General features: G+C 47.9%; 1 protein-coding gene across 6 annotated transcripts in view; it reads right to left on the reverse strand.

Annotated features, from left to right (window-relative positions):
* CHD1 (chromodomain helicase DNA binding protein 1) overlaps positions 1–21,341 on the reverse strand; it is a 290,764-nt gene that overhangs the window by 68,345 nt on the left and 201,078 nt on the right. The gene's annotated exons all lie outside the window — the stretch shown is intronic.

A 21,341-nucleotide genomic window follows, 5' to 3' on the forward strand; every position in this document is an offset into this window, starting at 1 on the left:
GGGCGCCCAGCATCCACTACGGACTGCGAGAAATAGAATTACCGGTGAGTAAATTCTTATTTTCTCTGACGTCCTAGTGGATGCTGGGAACTCCGTAAGGACCATGGGGATTATACCAAAGCTCCCAAACGGGCGGGAGAGTGCGGATGACTCTGCAGCACCGAATGAGCACACACAAGGTCCTCCTCAGCCAGGGTATCAAACTTGTAGAACTTAGCAAATGTGTTTGAACCCGACCAAGTAGCCGCTCGGCAAAGCTGTAAAGCCGAGACCCCTCGGGCAGCCGCCCAAGAAGAGCCCACCTTCCTTGTGGAATGGGCTTTTACTGATCTTGGATGCGGCAATCCAGCCGCAGAATGAGCCTGCTGAATCGTGCTACAGATCCAGCGAGCAATAGTTTGCTTTGAAGCAGGAGCACCCAGCTTGCTGGGTGCATGCAAGATAAACAGCGAGTCAGTCTTCCTGACTCCAGCCGTTCTGGAAACATATATTTTCAAAGCCCTGACTACGTCCAGCAACTTGGAGTCCTCCAAGTCCCGAGTAGCCGCAGGCACCACAATAGGTTGGTTCAAATGAAACGATGACACCACCTCTGGGAGAAATTGGGGACGAGTCCTCAATTCTGCCCTGTCCATATGGAAGATCAGATATGGGCTTTTACATGACAAAGCCGCCAATTGCGACACACGCCTAGCCGATGCTAAGGCCAACAGCATGACCACTTTCCACGTGAGATACTTTAGTTCCACGGTCTTAAGTGGCTCAAACCAGTGGGATTTCAGGAAATCCAACACAACGTTAAGATCCCAGGTTGCCACTGGTGGCACTAAAGGGGGCTGAATATGCAGCACTCCCTTAACACATGTCTGAACCTCAGGCAGTGAAGCCAGTTCTTTTTGAAAGAAAATGGATAGGGCCGAAATCTGGACCTTTATGGGCCGAAATCTGGACCTTTATGGACCCCAATTTTAGGCCCATAGTCACCCGACTGTAGGAAGTGCAGGAAACAACCCAGTTGGAATTCCTGTGTAGGGGCCTTCCTGGCCTCACACCAAGCAACATATTTCCGCCATATACGGTGATAATGCTTTGCTGTCACGTCTTTCCTAGCCTTTATCAGCGTAGGAATAACTTCATCCGGAATGCCTTTTTCCGATAGGGGTCGGCGTTCAACCGCCATGCCGTCAAACGCAGTCGCGGTAAGTCTTTGAATAGACAGGGCCCTTGTTGCAGCAGGTCCTGTCTGAGAGGCAGAGGCCATGGGTCCTCTGTGCGCATTTCTTGCAGTTCCGGGTACCAAGTCCTTCTTGGCCAGTCCGGAACAATGAGTATTGTTCTTATTCCTCTCTTTCTTACTATTCTCAGTACCTTGGGTATGAGAGGAAGAGGAGGAAACACATATACCGACTGGTACACCCACGGTGTCACTAGGGCGTCCACAGCTATCGCCTGAGGGTCCCTTGACCTGGCGCAATATCTTTTTAGCTTTTTGTTGAGGCGGGACGCCATCATGTCCACCTATGGCAGTTCCCATCGGTTTGCAATCAGTTGGAAGACTTCTTGATGAAGTCCCCACTCTCCCGGGTGGAGGTCATGTCTGCTGAGGAGGTCTGCTTCCCAGTTGTCCACTCCCGGAATGAACACTGCTGACAGTGCTTGCACGTGATTCTCTGCCCATCGAAGAATCTTTGTGGCTTCCGCCATTCCCATCCTGCTTCTTGTGCCACCCTGACGGTTTACATGGGCGACTGCCGTGATGTTGTCTGACTGAATCAGCACTGGCCGGTTTTGAAGCAGGGGCTCTGCTTGACTTAGGGCGTTGTAAATGGCCCTTAATTCCAGTATATTTATGTGTAGAGAAGTCTCCAGACTTGACCACAGCCCTTGGAAGTTTCTTCCCTGAGTGACTGCCCCCCATCCTCGGAGGCTTGCATCCGTGGTCACCAGGACCCAGTCCTGTATGCCGAACCTGCGGCCCTCGAGAAGGTGAGCACTCTGCAGCCACCACAGAAGAGACACCCTGGCCCTTGGTGACAGGGTGATCAGCCGATGCATCTGAAGATGCGATCCGGCCCACTTGTCCAACAGATCCCACTGAAAGATCCTCGCATGGAACCTGCCGAAGGGAATGGCTTCGTATGAAGCCACCATCTTTTCCAGGACTCGCGTGCAGTGATGCACAGATACCTGTTTTGGTTTCAGGAGGTCCCTGACCAGAGATGCTAATTCCTGGGCCTTCTCCACCGGGAGAAACACCTTCTTCTGTTCTGTGTCCAGAATCATGCCCAGGAAAAGCAGACGCGTCGTAGGAATCAGCTGCGACTTTGGAACATTCAGAATCCAGCCGTGCTGTTGCAACACTTCCTGAGAGAGTGCTACATTGATCAACAACTGCTCCCTGGACCTCACCTTTATGAGGAGATCGTCCAAGTGCGGGAAAATTATAACTCCCTTTTGCCGAAGGAGTATCATCATTTCGGCCATTACCTTGGTAAATATTCTCGGTGCCGTGGACAGGCCAAACGGCAACGTCTGGAATTGGTAATGACAGTCCTGTACCACAAATCTGAGGTATTCCTGGTGAGGTGGGTAAATGGGGACAAGCAAGTAAGCATCTTTGATGTCCAGCGACACCATAAAATCCCCCTCTTCCAGGCTTGCAATAACCGCTCTGAGCGATTCCATTTTGAACTTGAATTTTTTTATATAAGTGTTCAAGGATTTTAAATTCAGAATGGGTCTCACCGAACCGTCCGGTTTCGGTACCACAAACACTGTGGAATAGTAACCCCTTCCCTGTTGAAGGAGGGGGACCCTGACAATCACTTGCTGGAGGTACAGCTTGTGAATTGCCACCAGCACTACCTCCCTTTCCATGGGGGAAGCTGGCAAGGCTGATTTGAGGTAACGGCGGGGGGGGGGGGGGGGGGAGTTGCTTCGAATTCCAGCTTGTATCCCTGAGATACAATTTGTATAGCCCAGAGATCCACCTGTGAGCGAACCCACTGGCTGCTGAAGTTTCGGAGACGCGCCCCCACCGCACCTGGCTCCGCCTGTGGAGCCCCAACGTCATGCGGTGGACTTAATGGAAGCAGGGGAGGACTTTTGTTCCTGGGAACTGGCTGCATGGTGCAGCTTCTTACCTCTACCCCTGCCTCTGGCAAGAAAGGATGCGCCCCTGACCCTCTTGCCTTTTTGGGAACGAAAGGACTGCATTTGATCATACGGTGCTTTCTTAGGCTGTGAGGAAACCTGAGGCAAGAAAGTCGACTTTCCAGCTGTCGCCGTAGACACGAGGTCCGACAGACCGTCCCCAAACAATTCCTCACCCTTATAAGGCAAAACCTCCATGTGTTTTTTAGAATCAGCATCTCCTGTCCATTGCAGAGTCCATAAGACCCTCCTGGCAGAAATGGACATAGCATTAATTCTAGAGCCCAGCAGGCAACTGTCCCTCTGAGCATCCCGCATATATAAGACGACGTCTTTGATATGGCCCAGGGTCAGCAAAACAGTGTCTCTGTCGAGGGAATCTATGTCGTCTAACAGAGTATCTGTCCACGCTGCTATAGCACTACACATCCAGGCTGAAGCAATAACAGGTCTCAGTAGAGTACCAGAGTGTGTATACACAGACTTCAGGATAGCTTCCTGCTTTCTATCCGCAGGCTCCTTTAGGGCGGCCGTATCCTGAGACGGCAGGGCCACCTTTTTAGATGAGCGTGTCAGCGCCTTGTCCACCCTAGGGGATGTTTCCCAACATAACCTGTCCGTTGGCGGGAAAGGGTACGCCATCAGTAACCTCTTAGAAATCACTAATTTCTTATCAGGGGAACTCCACGCTTCTTCAAACAATTCATTTAATTCATCAGATGGGGGAAAAGTCACTGGCTGCTTTTTCTCCCCAAACATATAAACCCTCTTGGTATTAACAGGGTTAATCTCAGAAATGTGTAATACATCTTTCATTGCAATAATCATGTATCGGATGGCCTTGGTCATTTTGGACTGTAAATGTGCCTCATCATCGTCGACACTGGAGTCGGACTCTGTGTCGACATCTGTGTCCACCATCTGAGATAGAGTGCGTTTATGAGCCCCTGACGGTTTCTGAGTCGCCTGGGCAGGCGCGGGCTGAGACCCCGGCTGTCCCAAGGCTGCAGCGTCATCAAACCTTTTATGTAAGGAGTTTACATTGTCATTTAAGACCTTCCACATATCCATCCAATCAGGTGTCGGCCCCGACGGGGGCGACACCACACTTATCTGCCCTTGCTCCGCCTCCACGTAACCTTCCTCATCAAACATGTCGACACAGCCGTACCGACACACCGCACACACACAGGGAATGCTCAGACTGAGGACAGGACCCCACAAAGTCCTTTGAGGAGACAGAGAGAGAGTATGCCAGCACACACCACAGCGCTATATAACACAGGGATTTTCACTGATAATAAGTGATTTACCCAATAGCTGCTGTATATTGTCTTATTTGCGCCTAAATTTATGTGCCACCCCTCTCTTTTAACCCATCTTGTACCTGGATACTGCAGGGGAGAGCCTGGAAAACTGCTTCCAGCGGAGCTGTGAAGAGAAAATGGCGCTGGTGGGCTTCTGTCCCGCTTTCTATGTAAAAAAATTGGCGGGGGTTTTTACATATATACAGTGCCAGACTGTATATATGTATTTTTATGCCAAAGGTACTTCAATTGCAGCCCAGGGCGCCCCCCCCAGCGCCCTGCACCCTACAGTGACCGTAGTGTGTAAGTGTGCTGGGAGCAATGGCGCATAGCTGCGGTGCTGTGCGCTACCTTAATGAAGACAGGAGTCTTCAGCCGTCTTCAAGCTTCTGTTCTTCTGGCTCTGCAAGGGGGACGGCGGCGCGGCTCCGGGAACGGACGATCGAGGACAGGTGCCTGTGTTCGGAACCCTCTGGAGCTAATGGTGTCCAGTAGCCTAAGAAGCACAAGCTAGCTGCAAGCAGGTAGGTTTGCTTCTCTCCCCTTAGTCCCACGTAGCAGTGAGTCTGTTGCCAGCAGAAGCTCACTGAAAATAAAAAACCTAACAAATACTTTCTTTACTAGTAAGCTCAGGAGAGCCCACTAGGAGCACCCAGCTCTGGCCGGGCACAGATTCTAACTGAGGTCTGGAGGAGGGGCATAGAGGGAGGAGCCAGTGCACACCAGATAGTACCTAATCTTTTCTTTAGAGTGCCCAGTCTCCTGCGGAGCCCGTCTATTCCCCATGGTCCTTACGGAGTTCCCAGCATCCACTAGGACGTCAGAGAAAAACAGATAAATAAGAAATACATCCAAACTAAGTTTTTTTTTGTTGATGTTTAAACCTATTTTTTTTTTTGTTTATTGCATTAATGCCTCAATCCCTTCAATGGCAAGTTTTTAATCTAAAAACACACCCTGGGGGTGTGTGTTTAATTTGAGTCGGGAGTGGGGGTGAGCGGGGGGGGGTGGGAAGAAGGTGCAGGGTGGGGGGATGGTGTGGCGGGGGAGGGGGCAGGGCGAGGTAATCACCTGACAATCGCCCGCGGGGATCACCAGCCCTAGTACCGATTCCCGGGCTCGCATAGGCAATTTTACTGCTAAGCCCGCCCCTCCGGCCAATAGGAGTCCGGGAGGCGGGCTAAACTAGATAATGGAGTATACAGATTCCCGGGTGCCGTCCCTGGGGAATCAGTCAGTAGCATGCCCGGAAGATTTCTGGGCAAACCACTGAAGGGGTTAATGGGGAAATATACGTTATGGTAAGAACTTACCGTTGATAATGGTATTTCTCCTATGTCCACAGATTCCACAGGATAACAATGGGATATGATGGAGCGATAGCGGATTGACACCAAACGATCACAAGCTTTCAGTCCTCCCAGGATGCAACGGTCCCGTCCATATTACCCCGCCCACTGGCTCAGGCAAATCAGTTGGATTCCAAAGCATTTAGGCAGGAGCATCATGTAGAGCCCTAATCAGGTGAGAAAAACACACATGCACACCCTTCCGTACAAGGAGGAAGAGGTTAGTGAGTAGAAAGATCCTCAAATCAGGTGCGTCAGGGTGGGATCCCCGTGGAACCTGTGGACATAGGAGAAATACCGTTATCAACGGTAAGTTCTTACCATAACGTATATTTCTCCGGCTGGGTCCACAGGTTATCCACAGGATAACAATGGGATTTCCCAAAGCAATTTTTAGTGGTGGGGACGCTCCTGATTGGACAGAACACTTCGTCCGAATTCAGTGTCATGAGAGGCTAAAGTATCCAAGGTATAATGTCTAATAAGTGTGTTAATGGAAGACCATGTGGCTGCCTTACATATCTGTTCTGAAGTACCATGCTGTGCTGCCCATGAAGGACTTAAGAGTAGAGTGAACAGACACATTAGCCGGAACAGGAAGATCAGCTCGAGAATATGCTTCTGAAATAGTCATTCGAAGCCATCTTGCCAGCGTCTGTTTGGTAGCAGGCCATCCTCTCTTGTGAAATCCGTAGAGAATGAAGAGAGAATCTGTTTTTCTGATGGCACTGGTACGATCCACGTAGATCCTTAATGCTCGGACTACGTCCAGCGACGCATCTCCCGCAGAAAGTCCCGATACCTGAAAAACCGGGACTACAATTTCTTCATTAAGGTGGAATCTAGACCCCACCTTAGGAAGATACCCAGACATAGTTCTGAGAACTACTTTATCTGGATAAAACATCAGACAAGGAGATTAACATGACAGTGCTCCTAAATCTGACACTCTTCTAGCTGATGCCATAGTTAGTAGAAAGAGAACTTTAGCTGTCAACCCCTTAAGATCCACTTTATATAGTGGTTCAAATGGGGCAACTTGAAGGGCTTTTAGGACTAGACTTAAGTCCCAAGGCACTGTAGGAGGAACAAAAGGAGGTTAAATGTGCAGTATTCCCTGGAAAAAGTGCACACATCCTGCAACTTGGCAATTTTCATTCGAAACCATACAGTCAATGCTGACACTTGCATTCTCAAGGAAGCCACCCTTAAACCTTTATCCATTCCTGCCTGAAGGAATGCTAGAACCCTGGAAACGCTGAAAGATTTCGGGTCCATACCTCTTCCATTGCACCAATTAGACTTGTTATATTTGGTGATAAATACGAGCCAAGGAAGTTTTCCTTGCTCTGAGCATTGTTTGATTTACCTGTGAGAATCCTCTTGACTTCAGGATATAGATTTCAAGAGCCACGCCATCAAGACAGTCGATCCAGATATCTGTGATAACAAGGACCCTGCATTAGTAGATCTGGGCGTAGAGGAAGTAGAAATGGCATTTGACATTTTCTGCGGATCTGTGTACCAACGCCATCTGGGCCAAGCTGGAGCTATTAGAATCCCGGCACCTTTGTTGTATTTTCCTCACTATCCTGGGTAGCAGGATGATTTGAGAAAACACATGTGAAATTAAATTCCCATTGAAAAGACGTCCACAAAGATCACTACCTGATCCTTTGTTCCTGACCCGATTATGGGCTCTTTGTTGTTCAGATGGGACTCCATGAGATCTTTCTCTGGCCAATCCCACTTGTCTACCAGAGTCTGAAACGACTTTTGGGTGCAAAGCCCATTCGCTTACCTGAATGGCGTGTCGACTGAGAAAATCTGCTCTCCAGTTTAGGACTCCCGGAACGAACACTGCTGGAATATGGAGTTCTGCACACTTTAGTATGTGACTTACCTCCTTCCTTGTTATTTAGCAGAGTGTTCCTCTCTGAAGGTTGAGACACACTATTGCCGTTGCCTTGTCCCTGCGAATCTGGACTGGTTTTCCTTTAGGAGTATACCGTGCCCGAATCAGGACCAAGTATATGGCCCGAAAAGCTAACAGGTTTAATCGCAGGCAACTTTCTTCTGTGGTCCATAGTCCCCAGAATCATAATCTTCCGGACAATGCCCCCCCCCCCAGCCCCGAAGACTGGCATTTGTTGTCAGGATCTCCCAACCAGATATCCAAAAAGGGTGTCCCCTGGTCTAGATGGAATGTCTTTAACCACCAGGCTACTGCATTTCTTACCTTTTCTGACAATCCCACGTACTTGTTTGTTTATTGTCCATCTGGCCCACCTACACCACTTGGTATTCACAGGTGGTCTCCTATCAGATAATTTAACCAGGCACAACACTGCTTAACTTCCAACATCAGATGAGATTGGGCATATCCAGTGTGATGCAGCTGCAGATAGAAACAGATGCTGTAGAGGTCTTGAGTAGAATTGTGCACACTCCACCATGTCTATTGTTGACACCATCAAACCAATCATTCGCATTGCTGCGTGAATTGATATTGTTTGACTGTGTAACAACTCCCTTAACTGTACATTGGATATCTTGTTCCGAGGTAAATATTTTCTGCAGACTTGAATTCAGTACAGCCCCACCACGAGTCATCCGTTGTGACAGAACAAGAGATGACTTTGCCAATTTATGAACCACCCGTGCCTCTGCAGACAAGTTATTGTGTGTTGTATGTGGGACAGAAACCTTTCCTGTATTTGTGCCAGGATAAAAAAAAAGGTGGTCATGGTATGGCAATTTTCTTATCCCCTGCTAGCGGAGATAAACTGCCATAATCATTTTGGTAAATACTCTGGGTAAATGTTGCTGAATGATGGTAAACCTTGAGACAACACTGTTGGACGGTGCTATAGGAGCCTGAAGGTAAGATTCCGGATTTATCCAGGAATACTATGTAATCTACTGGCTCCCCGCCAAAACTATGGAGTGCAATGTCTCCATGTGAACCGTGGTACCCAAACTTATTTGTTTAGACATTTTGAGATTGAGAATGGGGCGAAGGATCCTTTTGACTCAAACCCAGGTTGGAGTAAAACCCCCCATGTGCATGGGTTACTGGAATGACTATTCCTGACAAAAGCAATTTCTGAACTGCTTCATGCAAATCCCTCGCCTTCGCCTCTACCCGAGACGGGCTGGAACAGAAGAACTGGAACAGAAGAACCTTCGAGGAGAATGCTTCTTGAAAGGAAAGCATAAACTAGAGATACCGCTTCTTGCACCCATCTGTGCAAACTGAAGAAGTCGGCCCGCTACCCTGGGATCCCCCAGAAGGAGACCTGCCCATCATGCTGATGGCTTATCCTCTTGTTTGGAAGCTAGCCCTCAGGTCGCTGTTACGATCCTTTTGCTTTTCCTTTACGACCGACAAGGCCGAAAATCAGACCCCTAGCCAGGGGTTCTATGTGGAAGGAAACGTGATCTTCTTGGAGTCTGCTTCTGACTCCCGGACCTCTGTTAATTCTTTACTCAACAGAAAGTTCCAGCCAAAGTTAAGTTCCCAGAACCTACTTTGATTCTGAATCAGCTTTCCATGTATGAAAGAAAAACGGTTCTGCAAGCAGCTATTGTGAAGGATGACGCCTCCATGAAGCATTACCCATATCTATTTCTGCCTGTTACAAGCCCAGGTAGCTATTTTGCTTCTTTCCATGCAAGCTGAAGTCATGGCTAACCTTATGACTGCCTCAGAGACTACATTTTTTTTTTAAAACCATTCCTCTTTTGACGTTGACGGCAGAGGCCATATAGATTTTTGCACTATCAAATGACATGCGTATCTATTTTGGGAGGCACTTCCCTATTTTAAACAGTCCCCAGCTGGAAAAGGATACTGAAATCCCATTTACCGGGAATTCTATTTTATTGGGTGTAGTCCAAACATCATCCATGAATTCTGCACTGGTGAGGAGGCCCTATTATTGTTTTGGGACGTTTAAACACAGGTGCCTTATTTTTTAACCCAAGCTCTGCTGCCTCTAATGACAGAATAGCCTTTTCTGCTCTCATTTATTCAGCTTATTCATTAAGCGGATACCTTTTATCTGTTCTTCGTATGCTGAGGTAGAGAATATAGAGCTTTCATTGTCTGATGATCATCATGTGTAGCCTGTGAAGTCGATGATTTATTTACTTCGGTTCATCAGCTTCTCTTATTGGAGAAGCTGTTGGGGATATACCGTAGGTAGGGAGCTGCATGTATGGGTTAATAGTGAACCCCATTCCTGGTATTGAAGCTGTAAGAATTAACTTTTCAGCTAAACTGGACAAGGTCTGTGCAAACATCGCCCCAATGGGTCTATCTATACCTGATGTAGATAAGGGATGTATTATGCTGAACATCAAACCATTTTACACATAAACCATCCTGTACCAGATCATAGAGGATAATACAGTTTTTACAAAACACCTGATATGAGTGTAGGTGTTACTGTAAGTGTACCCTCGTCACTTTTGCCGCTCTTATGGTGTGTACACATGGTGAGATCCTTGTTATGCCCGATTTTCACTTTGCGATTTACCCTGAACTCCCCGGAGCCCAGCACCACCGATTTTGACTAACTTTTCTTGAGCTATGGACTATGTGTGTTTACGATTTTGGCTTATGTGAGATTTTGGCTTATGCGAGATTTAATTGACACGTGAGATGAACTAGATAATACACTGATCTAGCAAGGATTGACTTGCCTGCACAGTCTATCTTTTCTTGCAATAACGACCTGGCGGGACCACGCATCGGGATCGAATCGGGATAGCAAGTGGCATAACACCTTGTGATTTGCACTAACTTTTCTTGCGATTTTGTCTATATAATCAAAATCGAAATAAGAAATCTCACCGTATGTACACACCATTAGACATGATAAATAAACAGCACTTTCACAATGTACTACACAATTTGTGACTGTAACCACTTTCTCTCTCTAAAGTGATATCAATCTGACCCTACCCATGCACCCGCATTGAGGATCAGAAGATCAACTGACAAACATATATTAAAGTCAGCAATCACACTAGCAGTCACGTTATATATTAGTCATGAGCATAATATCAACTACAAACATTTTAAAGTATGTAGGAGTACATATTACTGAATTCTGTTCTATACAGATCTTAACGTATTCAGACGCAATGCGAAAAAAACCACAGTAATGTACACAGACTCATATGCAATAGGAACTAAACTTAACTATTCATACTAACAAAAGTAAACAGAAAATAGGATTTTGGTACTTACCAGGTAAATCCTTTTCTTTGAATTCATAGGGGGCACTGGAGTACTCTTGGGATATGGACGGCTTCCGTAGGAACAGCACTGAATATTTAAATTTAGAACACTCCACCCCTCCATATCCCCGAGTACCTCAGTGTTTTTTACTGAGCCGAACAGGAACTATAGAGAGGTTGACAATGGAGTATTACATATAACATAACGGACAATAACGAAGTTGACACATAACGTTACTGACAACTAAACAGTTGACACCCTAACCAGCACTTGATAATTTGAACCAGTCGGTGAGAGTGTGTTACCATAAGATCCTCAGAACTCACTACAACTAGGTAAAACTGCTCTGGGTGGGCGTCCAGTGCCCCCTATGGATTCAAAGAAAAGGATTTACCTGGTAAGTACCAACATCCTATTTTCTTTTTCATCCACTAGGGGTCACTGGAGTACTCTTGGGATGTACCAAAGCTTCCCCCGTGGGCGGGAGAGCTGTTTGGCACCTGTAACACTAGGCGGCCAAAGCTAGATGCTGATGCCGCAAACGTATCAAACTTGTTAAAGCGCACAAACGTGTGCTCTGAAGACCATGTAGCCGCACGGCAAAGCTGCGTCGTAGAAGCTCCCCGACCAGCTGCCCATGAAGTTCCCACAGAACGTGTGGAATGAGCAGTTACTGATGTAGGCGGTTGTAACCTAGCATGAAGGTAAGCCTGACGTATGGTCAGTTTTATCCATCTGGATTAGGTTTGTTTAGACGCTGGCCAACCCATCTTGGCAGCATCATAGAGAACAAACAACGTATCCGTCTTACGAACTGAAGACGTTCAGGATACATAAACGCGTAATGCGCGTACCACATCCAGAGTTCCAGAATGTGCTGTCAACACAGGAACTACTATTGGTTGATTGATGTGAAAAGATGACACTACCTTTGGTAAGAAAGCGGGATTCGTCCGCTCTGTCATCATGAAACACCAAATACGGTGACTTGCATGACAAGGCACCCAAATCCGAAACACGCCTTGCCGAAGCTAAGGCTAGAAGAAAAATTGTTTTCCAAGTGAGAAACTTTATATCCACTTGCTGTAAGGGTTCAAAATATGAAGACTGTAAGAACTCTAAAACCAGATTCAAGTCCCATGGCGCTGTAGGTGGAATGAACGGAGGCTGTACTCTGAGGACACCTTGGAGAAAAGTGCGTATAGACGGCAATAGAGCCAATCGTTTTTGAAAGTAAATTGACAAAGCAGATACCTGCACCTTTAGTGTAGATAAACGCAGTCCTCCATCTAACCCTGTTTGTAGAAACAACAAAAGGCGGGATAACTTGAAAGATGATGTCGGAAACTTCCGAGCTTCACACCAACCTATATAGGCACGCCATACTCTGTAATAATGAGCTGCCGTAACCGGCTTCCTAGCTCGTAACATGGTTGGTATAACCGATTCTGGAATGCCCTCTCTTCTTAAGAGGGCGGTCTCAACAGCCACCCCGTCAAACGCAGCCGCGCTAAATCGGGGTAAAGGAACGGACCCTGTTGTAACAGGTCTGGACGTAGTGGGAGCGGCCAAGGATCGTCTGCGAGTAGACCTTGGAGATCCGAGAACCAAGCTCTCCGAGGCCAATGAGGCGCCACTAGTATGACTGTGACAGACTCTCTTTTGATCCGTTTTAGCACCAGAGGGAGCAACGGAAACGGTGGAAACAGATACACAAGACTGTACGGCCACGCGACAGTGAGAGCATCCACCGCCACTGCCTTTGGATCTCTTGTTCTGGACACATACTGGAACGTTTGGTGATTGTGTCGAGACGCCATCAGGTCCACCTGAGGATAACCCCATCGCTGAACCAACATGTGAAACACTTCTGGATTTAATGCCCATTCGCCTGGATGAAAATCCCGACGACTGAGATAATCCGCTTCCCAGTTGTCCACTCCCGGAATGAACACGGCCGACAACATCACCTGGTGGCATTCCGCCCAATTGAGGATTCGAGCTACTTCCCGCATTGCCATGCGGCTTCTCGTTCCTCCTTGTTTGTTGATGTATGCGACCGCCGTCGCATTGTCTGACTGCACTTGGACAGGCTGAGAGTGAAGCATGTGCACTGCTTGTCGTAGCGCATTGTAAATTGCGCGGAGTTCCAGGACATTTATAGACAGCAATTTTTCGTGATCCGCCCAGAGACCCTGGAGCTGACAATTTTTAATTACCGCTCCCCAACCTCTGAGACTGGCGTCCGTAGTTAGAATTATCCAATTCCAGCCTCCGAACAGTCTTCCTGCGGTTAAATTGTGTTCCTTGAGCCACCAGAGCAGAGATACTCTTGCCCTTGGCGACAACCTCACCCTGTGGTGAATCTGCAGATGCGAGCCCGACCACTGGGCGAGCATATTCAGTTGAAATGGACGCGAGTGAAATCTTCCGAACTGAAGCGCTTCGAAAGCTGCCACCATTGTGCCTAAGAGGCGAATGCACAAGTGTACAGACACTGTGCGTGGCTTGAGCACTAATTGTACTAGATGGCGTAGAATTTGTACTTTCTGCTGTGGTAGGTAAATTCTTTGATTGACCGTATCGAGAATCATACCTAGGAATTGAAGGCGTTGAGACGGAATTAGATGTGATTTCTTGAAGTTGACAATCCAACCGTGGTGAACCAATACATCGTATGTTAGCAGCGCATGTTGGAGAAGTATCTGTTGAGACGGAGCTTTGATGAGCAGATCGTCTAAATACGGAACTATTGTCACTCCCAGGGATCTGAGATGAGCTATCATCACAGACATCACTTTGGTGAATACCCGAGGCGCTGACGACAGGCCAAACGGTAGAGCCTGAAACTGGTAATGGTTCTGGCGTATTGCAAACCGCAAGAATTTCTGATGAGGCTGCCAAATTGGAATGTGTAAGTACGCATCCTTGAGATCTAGCGCAATCATAAATTCCTTTGGCTCTAAACCCGCAATCACCGAATGCAGAGACTCCATTTTGAATCTGTAGTAAGTTAGACCCTTTAAGTTCAATATTGGTCTGACTGAGCCATCCGGCTTCGGTACCACAAACAGACTTGAATAATAACCCTGACCCTGTTGGTGTACAGGGACCGGAATCAAAACTGCCGAATCCAGTAGGGACTGAATGGCAATTTGCAGAACCGTCCTCTTGTCGTCCGACAGAGGCAATCCTGTCTTGAAAAACCGCAGAGGCGGAAGACAGTCGAACTCTATTTTGTAACCTTTTAACACTAAATTGCGGATCCACCCATCCGCGGATGTGTGGAACCACGCCAAATGGAACGTCTGAAGGCATGCTCCCACAATCGGAGAACCGAGATGGGCTGGTAGCCCGTCATGCCACTGGTTTGTCGGTAACCTTAGCGTCCTGGCGAGTTGTGTTGGTTTGTTGGAAACCACGTCCACGACCACGTCTAGCAGGCGTGGCTGTTCTTCTGTCACGTCCTCGAAAGGACTGAGGTCTAAAGGATTTGAACGAAGGTCCAGCGTACCTCCTTCTTGATACCGGTGGAGGCAATGGTAAGAAAACAGACTTACCTCCCGTAGCCTCAGCAATCCATGCGTCCAATTCAGGACCAAACAACTTCTTGCCATCATAAGGCAACGCCTCTATACCTCGTTTGACATCTGCCTCCGCATGATAAGCACGCAGCCAGAGTGCTCTTCGTGCCGTAACTAGCGACGATGAAATACGAGAAGTGAGCTGACAGACGTCAGTAGACGCTGTACAGAGATACTCTACAGCCTCACTCATTTGATTTACAAGAACTATCAGGTTTTCGTCATGTAAAGCAGATTTGAGTTCTGTAAGCCATATTATGAGCGCCTTAGTGACCCAAATGCCAACCAATCCAGGTCTCAGCATCACACCTGCTGCTACATACATGGACTTTAGCATAGTTTCTATCTTGCGATCTGAAGGGTCTTTAAGCGTAGTAGCTGCTGGCACTGGTATGGTTAATTTCTTGGTAAGCTTCGACACTGAAGAATCAACTATTGGTGGATTCTCCCATGTACATGTTACCGAGTCTGGAAACGGGTAACTAGACTTAAATCTGCGAGGTATAGAAAACCGTTTATCTGGATTCTGTCGTGTTTCTACTAACATCTGATTAAGAGATTCCGACACAGGAAAACTTATTGGAGTTTTTTGTCGTTTAGTAAATACGACCTGATCATTTGTGAGAGGCTCCTCAGTTTCAATAAACTTCAGAGACTGACGTACCGCTCTGATGAGATCATCAATGCCGGAACTGTTAAAATCCTCACCATCTGACTCCACTTCGCCCTCCTCACCCTCATCTTGTTCCGTGAGGTCTGGCATGGAATCGTCAGAATGCAACATAGCAGAAACTGGAAAATCATAAGACATAAGAAATTTATCCCGTTTACCCAAAATGGATTTGGACCTTACGCAAGGCTGAGACGCCTCCGGCAGTTCTGGCGGTCTCACCCTAGACTCAGATCTTGCCGTTTCCCGCTCCTGTCGAGCGGCGGTCAATTCTGATTGTAACCTATCCAGTACATTTACTAACATTCCCCACGGAGGGTTCGGTGAGGAAATTGGTTGTAAAACTGGAGCAGAAATGGTATTCTGAACCGAATCCAAAAAACATACTGTACATGTGGTAGATCCATCCGGTAACACACTGCTACAGACTTTGCAATGATGCTTTTTAGTTTTTGCTGGTGCCTTACTCATTATGGCGACAGACAATACAATACACAAAAAACAGACACTTGCACGACTCAGTAAAAATAAGAATTTACTTACCGATAATTCTATTTCTCGGAGTCCGTAGTGGATGCTGGGGTTCCTGAAAGGACCATGGGGAATAGCGGCTCCGCAGGAGACAGGGCACAAAAAGTAAAGCTTTCCGATCAGGTGGTGTGCACTGGCTCCTCCCCCTATGACCCTCCTCCAAGCCTCAGTTAGGTACTGTGCCCGGACGAGCGTACACAATAAGGGAGGAATTTTGAATCCCGGGTAAGACTCATACCAGCCACACCAATCACACCGTACAACTTGTGATCAAACCCAGTTAACAGTATGATAACAGAGGAGCCTCTGAAAGATGGCTTCCTAAACAATAACCCGAATTAGTTAACAATAACTATGTACAATTATTGCAGATAATCCGCACTTGGGATGGGCGCCCAGCATCCACTACGGACTCCGAGAAATAGAATTATCGGTAAGTAAATTCTTATTTTCTCTATCGTCCTAGTGGATGCTGGGGTTCCTGAAAGGACCATGGGGATTATACCAAAGCTCCCAAACGGGCGGGAGAGTGCGGATGACTCTGCAGCACCGAATGAGAGAACTCCAGGTCCTCCTTAGCCAGAGTATCAAATTTGTAAAATTTTACAAACGTGTTCTCCCCTGACCACGTAGCTGCTCGGCAAAGTTGTAATGCCGAGACCCCTCGGGCAGCCGCCCAAGATGAGCCCACCTTCCTTGTGGAGTGGGCCTTTACAGATTTAGGCTGTGGCAGGCCTGCCACAGAATGTGCAAGTTGGATTGTGCTACAGATCCAACGAGCAATCGTCTGCTTAGACGCAGGAGCACCCATCTTGTTGGGTGCATACAATATAAACAACGAGTCAGATTTTCTGACTCCAGCTGTCCTTGCAATATATATTTTTAATGCTCTGACAACGTCCAGTAACTTGGAGTCCTCCAAGTCACTTGTAGCCGCAGGCACTACAATAGGCTGGTTCAGATGAAATGCTGACACCACCTTAGGGAGAAAATGCGGACGAGTCCGCAGTTCTGCCCTGTCCGAATGGAAAATCAGATATGGGCTTTTGTAAGATAAAGCTGCCAGTTCTGACACTCTCCTGGCCGAAGCCAGGGCTAGTAACATGGTCACTTTCCATGTGAGATATTTTAAATCCACCTTTTTTAGTGGTTCAAACCAATGAGATTTTAGAAATTCCAAAACCACATTGAGATCCCACGGTGCCACTGGAGGCACCACAGGAGGCTGTATATGCAGCACTCCCTTAACAAAAGTCTGGACTTCAGGAACTGAAGCCAATTCTTTTTGAAAGAAAATCGACAGGGCCGAAATTTGAACCTTAATAGATCCCAATTTGAGACCCATAGACAATCCTGATTGCAGGAAATGTAGGAATCGACCCAGTTGAAATTCCTCCGTTGGAGCACTCCGATCCTCGCACCACGCAACATATCTTCGCCAAATGCGGTGATAGTGTTGCACGGTTACTTCCTTCCTTGCTTTAATCAAAGTAGGAATGACTTCTTCCGGCATGCCTTTTTCCTTTAGGATCCGGCGTTCAACCGTCATGCCGTCAAACGCAGCCGCGGTAAGTCTTGAAACAGACAGGGACCCTGCTGAAGCAAGTCCCTCCTTAGAGGTAGAGGCCACGGATCTTCCGTGATCATCTCTTGAAGTTCCGGGTACCAAGTCCTTCTTGGCCAATCCGGAACCACTAGTATCGTTCTTACGCCTCTTTGCCGTATAATTCTCAATACTTTTGGTATGAGAGGCAGAGGAGGAAACACATACACCGACTGGTACACCCAAGGCGTTACCAGCGCGTCCACAGCTATTGCCTGCGGATCTCTTGACCTGGCGCAATACCTGTCCAGTTTTTTGTTGAGGCGAGACGCCATCATGTCCACCATTGGTCTTTCCCAACGGGTTACCAGCATGTGGAAGACTTCCGGATGAAGTCCCCACTCTCCCGGGTGAAGGTCGTGTCTGCTGAGGAAGTCTGCTTCCCAGTTGTCCACTCCCAGGATGAACACTGCTGACAGTGCTATCACATGATTCTCTGCCCAGTGAAGAATCCTTGCAGCTTCTGCCATTGCACTCCTGCTTCTTGTGCCGCCCTGTCTGTTTACATGGGCGACTGCCGTGATGTTGTCCGACTGGATCAACACCGGTTTTCCTTGAAGCAGAGGTTCTGCCTGGCTTAGAGCATTGTAGATTGCTCTTAGTTCCAGAATGTTTATGTGAAGAGACGTTTCCAGGCTCGTCCACACTCCCTGGAAGTTTCTTCCTTGTGTGACTGCTCCCCAGCCTCTCAGGCTGGCGTCCGTGGTCACCAGGATCCAATCCTGTATGCCGAATCTGCGGCCCTCCAATAGATGAGCACTCTGCAACCACCACAGAAGAGATACCCTTGTCCTTGGAGACAGGGTTATCCGCTGGTGCATCTGAAGATGCGACCCTGACCATTTGTCCAACAGATCCCTCTGGAAAATTCGTGCATGGAATCTGCCGAATGGAATTGCTTCGTAAGAAGCCACCATTTTCCCCAGGACTCTTGTGCATTGATGTACAGACACCTTTCCTGGTTTTAGGAGGTTCCTGACAAGGTCGGATAACTCCTTGGCTTTTTCCTCCGGGAGAAAAACCTTTTTCTGAACCGTGTCCAGAATCATCCCTAGGAACAGCAGACGAGTTGTCGGCATTAACTGGGATTTTGGAATATTCAGAATCCAGCCGTGCTGTTTTAGCACTTCTTGAGACAGTGCTAATCCCCTCTCTAGCTGTTCTCTGGACCTTGCCCTTATTAGGAGATCGTCCAAGTATGGGATAATTAATACGCCTTTTCTTCGAAGAAGAATCATCATGTCGGCCATTACCTTTGTAAAGACCCGAGGTGCCGTGGACAATCCGAACGGCAGCGTCTGAAACTGATAGTGACAGTTTTGTACAACGAACCTGAGGTACCCCTGGTGTGAGGGGTAAATTGGAACGTGGAGGTACGCATCCTTGATGTCCAAGGACACCATAAAGTCCCCTTCTTCCAGGTTCGCTATCACTGCTCTGAGTGACTCCATTTTGAACTTGAACTTCTTTATGTACAGGTTCAAGGACTTCAGATTTAGAATAGGTCTTACCGAGCCGTCCGGCTTCGGTACCACAAATAGAGTGGAATAATACCCCTTTCCCTGTTGTAGAAGAGGTACCTTGACTATCACCTGCTGAGAGTACAGCTTGTGAATGGCTTCCAAAACCGTCTCCCTTTCGGAGGGGGACGTTGGTAAAGCAGACTTCAGGAAACGGCGAGGCGGATCTGTCTCTAGTTCCAACCTGTACCCCTGAGATATTATCTGCAGGATCCAGGGATCTACCTGCGAGTGAGCCCACTGCGCGCTGAAATTCTTGAGACGACCGCCCACCGCCCCCGAGTCCGCTTGAGAAGCCCCAGCGTCATGCTGAGGCTTTTGTAGAAGCGGGGGAGGGCTTCTGTTCCTGGGAAGGAGCTGCCTGTTGGTGTCTCTTCCCCCTTCCTCTGCCTCTTGGCAGATATGAATATCCCTTTGCTCTCTTGTTTTTAAAGGAACGAAAGGGCTGCGGTTGAAAAGTCGGTGTCTTTTTCTGTTGGGGAGTAGCTTGAGGTAAAAAGGTGGATTTCCCGGCTGTAGCCGTGGCCACCAAATCTGATAGACCGACTCCAAATAACTCCTCCCCTTTATACGGCAAAACTTCCATATGCCGTTTTGAGTCCGCATCGCCTGACCACTGTCGCGTCCATAAACTTCTTCTGGCCGAAATGGACATAGCACTTACCCGTGATGCCAGTGTGCAGATATCCCTCTGTGCATCACGCATATAAAGAAATGCATCCTTTATTTGCTCTAAAGACAGTAAAACATTGTCCCTATCCAGGGTATCAATATTTTCAATCAGGGACTCTGACCAAGCTACTCCAGCACTGCACATCCAGGCTGTCGCTATAGCTGGTCGTAGTATAACACCTGTATGTGTGTATATACTTTTTTGGATATTTTCCATCCTCCTATCTGCTGGATCTTTAAGTGCGGCCGTCTCAGGAGAGGGTAACGCCACTTGTTTAGATAAGCGTGTGAGCGCCTTGTCCACCCTAGGAGGTGTTTCCCAGCGCGCCCTAACCTCTGACGGGAAAGGGTATAAAGCTAATAACTTCTTTGAAATTAGCATCTTTTTATCGGGGGCAACCCACGCTTCATCACATACATCATTTAGTTCTTCTGATTCAGGAAAAACTATAGGTAGTTTTTTCACACCCCACATAATACCCTGTTTAGTGGTACCTGTAGTATCAGCTAAATGTAACGCCTCCTTCATTGCCAAAATCATATAACGTGTGGCCCTACTGGAAAATACGGTTGATTCGTCACCGTCGCCACTGGAATCAGTGCCTGTGTCTGGGTCTGTGTCGACCGACTGAGGCAAAGGGCGTTTTACAGCCCCTGACGGTGTTTGAGGCGCCTGGACAGGCACTAACTGATTGTCCGGCCGTCTCATGTCGTCAAACGACTGCTTTAGCGTGTTGACACTATCCCGTAATTCCATAAATAAAGGCATCCATTCTGGTGTCGACCCCCTAGGAGGTGACATCCCCATATTTGGCAATTGCTCCGCCTCCACACCAATATCGTCCTCATACATGTCGACACACACGTACCGACACACAGCAGACACACAGGGAATGCTCTTAACGAAGACAGGACCCCACTAGCCCTTTGGGGAGACAGAGGGAGAGTTTGCCAGCACACACCAAAAGCACTATATATGACAGGGATAGCCTTATAATAAGTGCTCCCTGTATAGCTGCTTTTATAATATAATTTTTGCCACTATTTTGCCCCCCCTCTCTTGTTTTACCCTGTTTCTGTAGTGCAGTGCAGGGGAGAGACCTGGGAGCCGTCCTGACCAGCGGAGCTGTGTAAGGAAAATGGCGCTGTGTGCTGAGGAGATAGGCCCCGCCCCTTTTCCGGCGGGCTCGTCTCCCGCTCTTTAGTGTATTCTGGCAGGGGTTAAATATCTCCATATAGCCCCCGGAGGCTATATGTGAGGTATTTTTTAGCCAAATAGGTTTTCATTTGCCTCCCAGGGCGCTCCCCTCCCAGCGCCCTGCACCCTCAGTGACTGCCGTGTGAAGTGTGCTGAGAGGAAAATGGCGCACAGCTGCAGTGCTGTGCGCTACCTTTAGAAGACTGAGGAGTCTTCTGCCGCCGATTCTGGACCTCTTCATGTTTCAGCATCTGCAAGGGGGCCGGCGGCGAGGCTCCGGTGACCATCCAGGCTGTACCTGTGATCGTCCCTCTGGAGCTGATGTCCAGTAGCCAAGAAGCCAATCCATCCTGCACGCAGGTGAGTTCACTTCTTCTCCCCTAAGTCCCTCGTTGCAGTGATCCTGTTGCCAGCAGGACTCACTGTAAAATAAAAAACCTAAGCTAAACTTTCTCTAAGCAGCTCTTTAGGAGAGCCACCTAGATTGCACCCTTCTCGGCCGGGCA

The sequence above is a fragment of the Pseudophryne corroboree genome, chromosome 1, assembly GCF_028390025.1.
Source record: "Pseudophryne corroboree isolate aPseCor3 chromosome 1, aPseCor3.hap2, whole genome shotgun sequence".
Taxonomy (NCBI): domain Eukaryota; kingdom Metazoa; phylum Chordata; class Amphibia; order Anura; family Myobatrachidae; genus Pseudophryne; species Pseudophryne corroboree.